General features: G+C 47.2%; 1 pseudogene; it reads right to left on the bottom strand.

The window, feature by feature from the left end:
- Positions 1 to 612: 612 nt before the first annotated feature.
- Positions 613 to 731, bottom strand: LOC134940633 (5S ribosomal RNA; annotated as a pseudogene).
- Positions 732 to 11,601: the final 10,870 nt, after the last annotated feature.

The raw sequence follows: 11,601 nt of genomic DNA, 5'->3' as shown, positions 1-11,601 counted from the left end.
CAACCCTTTACTCTCAAACTTCAATTACAGCTCTCCTATGCTGCAAATGTCTATACCTGTATCTCCTCTTGCTCGTTACTGACTGTTTATCTCTTCCAGTGGTTGCCCGCCCCTAGTAGTAACAAAAAAGAAGGAAAGAGAGACTCTGTGTTGGGGCACGCTTGATATGATGAAATAATTTAAAACATAACTTTTATTCTAATAAGTTATTTTAAAATTAAGGGTGTACACAGACAAAACAAATAAAAAGATTGACACCTCTAGGATGCAGTAGTGTAAATCTTTTTGCAAGGTAAGATATACTGCTTAAAATTAATACATTTTTAGCAAAATTGCTCAATGTGATGTACCTGAGGTGAAAATATTAGATCATTAAACTGGAATATCATCCGATATCCAGAAATAGGTGATATTAATTTTTAGATTTAAATTATTAGTAATATTGATAATATTTCGCCTTCAGTAAGGGATTCTCCTAGTATGAGTGAAGGAGACTGTTTAAAGTTGGAGATCAAGATGCGATAGAGGCTATTCTATAGACAGATGGGAAAGGTGGTAAGAGTCAAAGGTTTCTCCCACACTTCTGCTTTTTGTGCTTTGACAAAGGATATTCAGTTACTGCACCCAGTATTCCCTAGTGGTCTCCCATCTAGGTACTAATTCGGCGTTTCACTGCTTTGCTTCCAAGATCAGACGAGATTGGGCGTAGCCAGTGAAATATGGCAGTAAGAGGACCAATGATCACAAATGAGAGAGTGTGCGGTTAATGACTAACCAAAAATTAGGTTGTACTTCTGCTTTCCAATTGATAGCACAGTTTCTCTGTATCCTGGAGAATTGCATAGAGATAATTTTCTGGCATTTAGATGAGAGAGTACTTGAATTTTTAGAAAAGAATAGTATGGGTTAAGGGCCTCACCTTCTGCTGTCCAATGTCATATAATGATATATAGCGGAAAGAGGATGAGAGAGGCGTGCTGACTAGGACCCATAGAAAGTGAAGAATAGTTGTAGGTAGATTTGATAATTCTCAGACCTATTTTAATCTGACATCAGTCTCATAATAAATGAACAAAGGTACTTCCAAATCGGTACAGAGAGCCCGGTTCTAAAAGTATAATGATGGTTATAATTAGAGATGTGCACCGGACATTTTTCGGGTTTTGTGTTTTGGTTTTGGATTCGGTTCCGCGGCCGTGTTTTGGATTCGGACGCGTTTTGGCAAAACCTCCCTGAAATTTTTTTGTCGGATTCGGGTGTGTTTTGGATTCGGGTGTTTTTTTTCAAAAACCCCTCAAAAACAGCTTAAATCATAGAATTTGAGGGTCATTTTGATCCCATAGTATTATTAACCTCAATAAACATAAGTTGCACTCATTTCCAGTCTATTCTGAACACCTCACACCTCACAATATTATTTTTAGTCCTAAAATTTGCACCGAGGTCGCTGGATGACTAAGCTAAGCGACCCAAGTGGCCGGCACAAACACATGGCCCATCTAGGAGTGGCACTGCAGTGTCAGACAGGATGACACTTAAAAAAAATTGGCCCCAAACATCACATGATGCAAAGATAAATTAAAGAAAAAAGAGGTGCAAGATGGAATTGTCCTTGGGTCCTCCCACCCACCCTTATGTTGTATAAACAGGACATGCACACTTTAACAAACCCATCATTTCAGCGCCAGGGTCTGCCACACGACTGTGACTGAAATGACTGGTTGGTTTGGGCCCCCACTAAAAAAGAAGCAATCAATCTCTCCTTGCACAAACTGGCTCTACAGAGGCAAGATGTCCCCCTTCTCCTCATCGTCTGATTCCTCACCCCTTTCACTGTGTACATCCCCCTCCTCACAGATTATTAATTCGTCCCCACTGGAATCCACCATCTCAGGTCCCTGTATACTTTCTGGAGGCAATTGCTGGTGAATGTCTCCATGGAGGAATTGATTATAATTCATTTTGATGAACATCATCTTCTCCACATTTTCTGGAAGTAACCTCGTACGCCGATTGCTGACAAGGTGTACACACTGGAGGGGGGGCAACTTAGGTAAAATAAAGCCAGTTTGTGCAAGGGCCTCCAAATTGCCTCTTTTTCCTGCCAGTATATGTACGGACTGTCTGACGTGCCTACTTGGATGCGGTCACTCATATAATCCTCCACCATTCTTTCAATGGTGACAGAATAATATGCAGTGACAGTAGACGACATGTCCGTAATCGTTGGCAGGTCCTTCAGTCCGGACCAGATGTCAGCACTCGCTCTAGACTGCCCTGCATCACCGCCAGCGGGTGGGCTAGGAATTCTTAGCCTTTTCCTTGCAGCTCCAGTTGCGGGAGAATGTGAAGGAGGAGCTGTTGACGGGTCACGTTCCGCTTGACATGACAGTGTCTCACCAGCAGGTCTTTGCACCTCTGCAGACTTGTGTCTGCCGGAAAGAGAGATACAACGTAGGCTTTAAACCTAGGATCGAGCACGGTGGCCAAAATGTAGTGCTCTGATTTCAGCAGATTGACCACCCGTGAATCCTGGTTAAGCGAATTAAGGGCTCCATACACAAGTCCCACATGCCTAGCGGAATCGCTCCGTTTTAGCTCCTCCTTCAATCTCTCCAGCTTCTTCTGCAAAAGCCTGATGAGGGGAATAACCTGACTCAGGCTTGCAGTGTCTGAACTGACTTCAGGTATGGCAAGTTCAAAGGGTTGCAGAACCTTGCACAACGTTGAAATCATTCTCCACTGCGCTTGAGTCAGGTGCATTCCCCCTCCTTTGCCTATATCGTAGGCAGATGTATAGGCTTGAATGGCCTTTTGCTGCTCCTCCATCCTCTGAAGCATATAGAGGGTTGAATTCCACCTCGTTACCACCTCTTGCTTCAGATGATGGCAAGGCAGGTTCAGGAGTGTTTGCTGGTGCTCCAGTCTTCGGCACGCAGTGGCTGAATGCTGAAAGTGGCCCGCAATTCTTCGGGCCACCAACAGCATCTCTTGCACGCCCCTGACGTTTTTTAAATAATTCTGCACCATCAAATTCAATGTATGTGCAAAACATGGGACATGCTGGAATTTGCCCACATGTAATGCATGCACAATATTGGTGGCATTGTCCGATGTCACAAATCCCCAGGAGAGTCCAATTGGGGTAAGCCATTCTGCAATGATTTCCGTAAGAGGTTGTCAGCTGTGTGCCTCTTATGGAAAGCGGTGATACAAAGCGTAGTCTGCCTAGGAATGAGTTGGTGTTTGCGAGATGCTGCTACTGGTGCCGCCGCTGCTGTTCTTGCTGCGGGAGGCAATACATCTACCCAGTGGGCTGTCACAGTCATATAGTCCTGAGTCTGCCCTGCTCCACTTGTCCACATGTCCGTGGTTAAGTGGACATTGGGTCCAACTGCATTTTTTAGGACACTAGTGACTCTTTTTCTGACGTCTGTGTACATTCTCGGTATCGCCTGCCTAGAGAAATGGAACCTAGATGGTATTTGGTACCAGGGACACAGTACCTCAATCAATTCACTAATTCCCTGTGAATTAACAGTGGATACCGGACACACGTTTAACACCACCGCAGTTGCCAAGACCTGAGCTATCCGCTTTGCAGCAGGATGACTGCTGTGATATTTCATCTTCCTCGCAAAGGACTGTTGGACAGTCAATTGCTTACTGGAAGTAGTACAAGTGGTCTTCCAACTTCCCCTCTGGGATGACGATCGACTCCCAGCAGCAACAACAGCAGCGCCAGCAGCAGTAGGCGTTACACTCAAGGATGCATCGGAGGAATCCCAGGCAGGAGAGGACTCGTCAGACTTGCCAGTGACATGGCCTGCAGGACTATTGGCTTTGCTGTCTAAGGAGGAAATTGACACTGAGGGAGTTGGTGGTGTGGTTTTTCAGGAGCTTGGTTACAAGAGGAAGGGATTTAGTTGTCAGTGGACTGCTTCCACTGTCACTCAAAGTTTTTGAACTTGTCAATGACTTCTGATGACTGCGCTCCAGGTGACGTATAAGGGAGGATGTTCCTAGGTGGTTAACGTCCTTACTCCTACTTATTACAGCTTGACAAAGGCAACACACGGCTTGACACCTGTTGTCCGCATTTCTGTTAAAATAATTCCACACCAAAGAGGTGATTTTTTTTGTAATTTGACCAGGCATGTCAATGGCCATATTCGTCCCACGGACAACAGGTGTCTCCCCGGGTGCCTGACAAACAAACCACCTCACTATCAGAATCCTCCTTGTCAATTTCCTTCTCAGCGCCAGCAACACCCATATCCTCATCCTGGTGTACTTCAACAGTGACATCTTCAATTTGACTATCAGGAACTGGACTGCAGGTGCTCCTTCCAGCACTTGCAGGGGACGTGCAAATGGTGAAGGCGCCACCTCTTCCCGTCCAGTGTTGGGAAGGTCAGGCATCGCAACCGACACAATTGGACTCTCCTTGGGGATTTGTGATTTAGAAGAACGTACATTTCTCTGACGTCCTAGTGGATGCTGGGTACTCCGTAAGGACCATGGGGAATAGACGGGCTCCGCAGGAGACTGGGCACTCTAAAGAAAGATTTAGGTCTACCTGGTGTGCACTGGCTCCTCCCCCTATGACCCTCCTCCAAGCCTCAGTTAGATTTCTGTGCCCGGCTGAGCTGGATGCACACTAGGGGCTCTCCTGAGCTCCTAGGAAGAAAGTATATGTTAGGTTTTTTATTTTCAGTGAGACCTGCTGGCAACAGGCTCACTGCACCGAGGGACTAAGGGGAGAAGAAGCGAACCTACCTAAGTGGTGGTAGCTTGGGCTTCTTAGGCTACTGGACACCATTAGCTCCAGAGGGATCGAACACAGGACCCGACCTCGTCGTCCGTTCCCGGAGCCGCGCCGCCGTCCCCCTTACAGAGCCAGAAGCAAGAAGGTGGTCCGGAAAATCGGCGGCTGAAGACTTCTGTCTTCTCCAAGGTAGCGCACAGCACTGCAGCTGTGCGCCATTGCTACTCATGCACACCACACACTGCGGTCACTGATGGGTGCAGGGCGCTGGGGGGGTGCGCCCTGAGCAGCAATATTAACACCCTGGCTGGCGAACTGACACCATATATAGCCCCAGGGGCTATATAGGTGTTTATTAACCCCTGCCAGAACTTTTACAATAGCGGGAGAAAGCCCGCCGAAAAAGGGGCGGAGCCATCTCCCTCAGCACACTGGCGCCATTTTCCCTCACAGCTCTGCTGGAGGGATCGCTCCCTGGCTCTCCCCTGCAATCCTGCACTACAGAAAAGGGTTAAAAAGAGAGGGGGGGCACAAATTAGGCGCAGTATATATATATTATGCAGCTATAAGGGAAAACACTCTCTATAGGTGATATCCCTGTGATATATAGCGCTCTGGTGTGTGCTGGCATACTCTCCCTCTGTCTCCCCAAAGGGCTTTGTGGGGTCCTGTCCTCTGTCAGAGCATTCCCTGTGTGTGTGCTGTGTGTCGGTACTGCTGTGTCGACATGTATGATGAGGATAATGATGTGGAGGCGGAGCAAATGCCTGTGAATGGGATGTCACCCCCTGCGGGGTCGACACCGGTGTGGATGGACTTATGGAAGGAATTACGTGACAGTGTCAACTCCTTACATAAAAGGTTTGACGACATAGGACAGCCGGCTGCTCAGCTTGTGCCTGTCCAAGCGTCTCACATGTCATCAGGGGCTCTAAAATGCCCGCTACCTCAGATGGCAGACACAGATGTTGACACGGATACCGACTCCAGTGTCGACGATGAGACTAGTGTACCTTCCAATAGGGCCACCCGTTACATGATTGAGGCAATGAAAAATGTATTACACATTTCTGATAATACCCCAGATACCACAAAAAAGGGTATTATGTTTGTTGACAGAAAACTACCAGTAGTTTTCCTGCATCTGAGGAATTGATATGAGGTGTGTGAGGAAGCGTGGACTTCCCCCGATAAGAAATTGATAATTTCTAAGCAGCGTACCCTTTTCTGCCAGAGGATAGGTCACGTTGGGAAATAACCCCTAGGGTAGATAAAGCGGTTACACGCTTATTAAAAAAGGTGGCACTACAGTCACGGATACGGCCGCCCTGAAGGACCTGCTGATAGAAAGCAGAAAACTACCCTTAAAGCTATATACACACACACGGGCATTATATTGAGACCTGCTATTGCCTCGGCATGGATGTGCAGTGCGGCAGCTGCGCGGTCAGATTCCCTGTCGGATAATATTTATACTATAGATAGGGACAATATTTTGCTGAAAATAGAGCATATAAAAGACGCTGTCTTATACATGCGTGATGCACAGAGGGATATTTGCCGACATGGCATCACTAATAAGCGCTATGTAAAACCATTGCCGCCAGACGGGGGTTATGGACTCGGCAATGGTCGGGCGATGCCGATTCAAAACGGCACATGGAAGTTTGCCCTAGAAGGGGGTGGAACTGTTTGGGGATGGTCTTTCAGACCTCGTTTCCACAGCTTCGGCTGGGAAATCAAAACTTTTGCCACAAGCTACCCCACAGCAAAAGTAAGCACTGTATTATCAGGTACAGTCCCTTCGGCCCCAGAAAAGTAGAGGGCTAGAGGCTCATCTTTTCTGCCAAGAGGAAAAGGTAGAGGGAAAAAGCTTCAGCACACAGCTAGTTCCCGGGAGCAGAAGTACTCCCCTGCGTCCGGTAAGTCCACAGCATGACGCTGCGGCTGCTCAGGCGGACCCGGGTACGGTTGGGGCCCGTCTCAGAAATTTCAGCGCACAGTGGGCTCTCTCACAGGTGGATCCCTGGGTTCTTCAAACAGTATCTCAGAGGTACAGGCTGGAATTCGAGACGTCTCCCCCCCGCCGTTTCCTAAAATCTGCCTTACCGGCAACTCCCTCTGCCAGGGAGGCAGTGTTGGTGGCTATCCAAAAAACTGTATTCACAGCAAGTGATTATCAAGGTACCCCTCCTTCAACAGGAAAAGGGTTACTTTTCCACAATGTTTGTGGTACCGAAACCGGACGGTTCGGTGAGACCCATCTTAAATTTAAAATCCTTGAACACATATAACAAAAGATTCAAGTTCAAGATGGAATCGCTCAGGGCGATTATTGCGATCCTGGACGAGGGGGATTACAGGGTCTCTCTGGACATCAAGGATACTTACCTGCATGTCCCCATTTACCCTCCTCACCAGGAGTACCTCAAGATTGTGGTACCGGACTGTCACTATCAGTTCCAGACGCTGCCATTTGGATTATCCACGGCACCGAGGGTCTTTACCATGGGTAATGACCGAAATGATGATACTCCTTCGCAAGAAGGGAGTTTTAATTATCCCGTACTTGGACGATCTCCTGATACAGGCGAGGTCCAAGGAACAGTTGGTAAGGGGGTAGCACTTTCTCCGGAAGTGCTGCAACAGCAGGACTGGATTCTCAATTCCAAAGTCACAGCTGGTCCCGACGACACGTCTTCTGTTCCTGGGAATGATTCTGGAAACAGACCAGAAAAAAGTGTTTCTTCCAATGGAAAAAGCCGAGGAGTTGTCATCTCTAGTCAGAGACATCCTAAAACCGAGACAGGTGTCGGTACATCAATGCACACGAGTCCTGGGAAAAATGGTAGCTTCGTACGAGGCGATTCCATTCGGAAGGTTCCACGCAAGGACTTTCCAGTGGGACCTGTTGGACAAATGGTCCGGGTCCCATCTCCAGATGCAACAGCGAATAACCCTGTTGGCAAGGACCAGGGTGTCGCTGCTGTGGTGGCTGCAGAGGGCTCATCTACTAGAGGGCCGCAGATTCGGAATACAGGACTGGGTCCTGGTGACCACGGATGCCAGCCTTCGGGGCTGGGGTGCAGTCACACAGGGAGGAAATTTCCAAGGACTGTGGTCAAATAAGGAGATTTCGCTTCACATAAATATTCTGGAGCTAAGGGCCATTTACAATGCCCTAAGCCAAGCAAGACCCCTGCTTCAGAACCGGCCGGTACTGATCCAATCAGACAACATCACGGCGGTCGCCCATGTAAATAGACAGGGCGGCACAAGAAGCAGGAGGGCAATGGCAGAAGTCACAAGGATTCTCCGATGGGCAGAGAATCATGTGTTAGCACTGACAGCAGTGTTCATTCCGGGAGTGGACAACTGGGAAGCAGACTTCCTCAGCAGGCACGACCTCCACCCGGGAGAATGGGGACTTCATCCAGAAGTCTTCCAGATGCTGGTAAACCGTTGGGAAAAACCACAGGTGGACATGATGGCGTCCCGCCTCAACAAACAGCTAAAAAGATATTTCGCCAGGTCAAGGGACCCTCAGGCGATCGCTGTGGACGCTCTAGTGACACCGTGGGTGTACCAGTCGATTTATGTGTTTCCTCCTCTACCTCTCATACCCAAAGTACTGAGAATAATAAGAAAGCGAGGAGTGAGAACTATTCTCGTGGCTCCGGATTGGCCAAGAAGGGCTTGGTACCCGGAGCTTCAAGAGATGCTTGCAGAGGACCCTTGGCCTCTGCCGCTCAGACAAGACCTGCTGCAGCAGGGACCCTGTCTGTTCCAAGACTTACCGCGGCTGCGTTTGACGGCATGGCGGTTGAACGCCGGATCCTAAAGGAAAAAGGCATTCCGGAGGAAGTCATCCCTACCCTGATCAAGGCCAGGAAGGATGTCACCGCAAAACATTATCACCGCATTTGGCGAAAATATGTTGCTTGGTGCGAGGCCAAGAAGGCCCCAACGGAGGAATTTCAACTGGGTCGATTCCTGCATTTCCTGCAAGCAGGTGTGACATTGGGCCTCAAATTGGGGTCCATTAAGGTCCAGATCTCGGCCCTGTCGATTTTCTTCCAGAAAGAACTGGCTTCACTGCCTGAAGTTCAGACTTTTGTCAAGGGAGTTCTGCATATTCAGCCTCCTTTTGTGCCCCCAGTGGCACCTTGGGATCTCAATGTGGTTTTGGGAGTTTCTGAAATCACATTGGTTTGAGCCACTTAAGACTGTGGATTTAAAATATCTCACGTGGAAAGTGGTTATGTTGTTGGCTCCGGCTTCGGCCAGACGTGTGTCAGAATTGGCGGCTTTGTCCTGTAAAAGCCCCTATCTGATTTTCCATATGGATAGGGCAGAGTTGAGGACTCGTCCTCAGTTTCTCCCGAAGGTGGTATCAGCTTTTCACTTGAACCAACCTATTGTGGTGCCTGCGGCTACTAGGGACTTGGAGGATTCCAAGTTTCTGGACGTAGTCAGGGCCCTGAAAATTTGTATTTCCAGGACGGCTGGAGTCAGGAAAACTGACTCGCTGTTTATTTTATATGCACCCAACAAGCTGGGTGCACCTGCTTCTAAGCAGACTATCGCGCGCTGGATTTGTAGCACTATTCAGCTGGCGCATTCTGCGGTGGGACTACCGCAGCCTAAATCTGTAAAAGCCCATTCCACGAGGAAGGTGGGCTCATCTTGGGCGGCTGCCCGAGGGGTCTCGGCTTTACAACTTTGCCGAGCTGCTACTTGGTCAGGGGCAAACACGTTTGCAAAATTTTATAAATTTGATACCCTGGCTGAGGAGGACCTGGAGTTCTCTCATTCGGTACTGCAGAGTCATCCGCACTCTCCCGCCCGTTTGGGAGCTTTGGTATAATCCCCATGGTCCTTACGGAGTACCCAGCATCCACTAGGACGTCAGAGAAAATAAGATTTTACTCACCGGTAAATCTATTTCTCGTAGTCCGTAGTGGATGCTGGGCGCCCATCCCAAGTGCGGATTGTCTGCAATACTTGTAAATAGTTATTGTTACAAAAATCGGGTTGTTATTGCGAGCCATCTGTTCAGAGGCTCCATTGTTATCATACTGTTAAGCGGGGTTCCTATCACGAGTTATATGGTGTGATTGGTGTGGCTGGTATGAGTCTTACCCGGGATTCAAAATCCTTCCTTATTGTGTCAGCTCTTCCGGGCACAGTGTCCTAACTGAGGCTTGGAGGAGGGTCATAGGGGGAGGAGCCAGTGCACACCAGGTAGACCTAAATCTTTCTTTAGAGTGCCCAGTCTCCTGCGGAGCCCGTCTATTCCCCATGGTCCTTACGGAGTACCCAGCATCCACTACGGACTACGAGAAATAGATTTACCGGTGAGTAAAATCTTATTTTCTTTGCTGTGCTTTTTCCAGCTTAAGTCTTTTCATTTTTCTAGCGGGAGGATGAGTGATTCCATCCTCATGTGAAGCTGAACCACTAGCCATGAACATAGGCCAGGGCCTCAGCCGTTCCTTGCCACTCCGTGTCGTAAATGGCATATTGGCAAGTTTATGTTTCTCATCAGACGCTTTTAATTTTGATTTTTGGGTCATTTTACTGAACTTTTGTTTTTTGGATTTTACATGCTCTCTACTATGACATTGGGCATTGGCCTTGGTAGATGACGTTGATGGCATTTCATCGTCTCGGCCATGACTGTTGGCAGCAGCTTCAGCACGAGGTGGAAGTGGATCTTGATCTTTCCCTATTTTGCCCTCCACATTTTTGTTCTCCATTTTTTAATGTGTGGAATTATATGCCAGTAATATATTAATAGCAATGGCCTACTGTACCGTACTGCTGTATATATATATATACTGGTGGTCAGCAAAATTCTGCACTGTCCTCCTACTATATACTGCGCACAACTACAATGCAGCACAGATATGGATAGTATACTTGATGACACAGAGGTAGAGCAATGGACTACTGTACCGTACTGCTATATATATATATATATATATATATATGTACTGGTGGTCAGCAAAATTCTGCACTGTCCTCCTACTATATACTGCGCACAACTACAATGCAGCACAGATATGGATAGTATACTTCACGACACAGAGGTAGAGCAATGGACTACTGTATCGTACTGCTATATATATATATATATATATATATTTTTATACTGGTGGTAAGCAAAATTCTGCACTGTCCTCCTACTATATACTGCGCACAACTACAATGCAGCACAGATATGGATAGTATACTTGACGACACAGAGGTAGAGCAATGGACTACTGTACCGTACTGCTATATATATAAACTGGTGGTCAGCAAAATTCTGTACTGTCCTCCTACTATATACTGCGCACAACTACAATGCAGCACAGATATGGATAGTATACTTGACGACACAGAGGTAGAGCAATGTACTACTGTACCGTACTGCTATATATATACTGGTGGTCAGCAAAATTCTGCACTGTCCTCCTACTATATACTGCGCACAACTACAATGCAGCACAGATATGGATAGTATACTTGACGACACCGAGGTAGAGCAATGGACTACTGTACCGTACTGCTATATATATATATATATATATATATATATATACTGGTGGTCAGCAAAATTCTGCACTGTCCTCCTACTATATACTGCGCACAACTACAATGCAGCACAGATATGGATAGTATATTTGACGACACAGAGGTAGAGCAATGGACTACTGTACCATACTGCTATATATATATATATATATATATATATATATATATATATATACTGGTGGTCAGCAAAATTCTGCACTGTCCTCCTACTATATACTGCGCACAACTACAATGCAGCACAGATATGGATAGTA

Source organism: Pseudophryne corroboree, chromosome 1, assembly GCF_028390025.1.
Source record: "Pseudophryne corroboree isolate aPseCor3 chromosome 1, aPseCor3.hap2, whole genome shotgun sequence".
In the NCBI taxonomy this organism is placed as follows: domain Eukaryota; kingdom Metazoa; phylum Chordata; class Amphibia; order Anura; family Myobatrachidae; genus Pseudophryne; species Pseudophryne corroboree.
The sequence above is the reverse complement of the archived record's forward strand: the minus strand, read 5'-3'. Positions and strand labels throughout refer to the sequence as shown.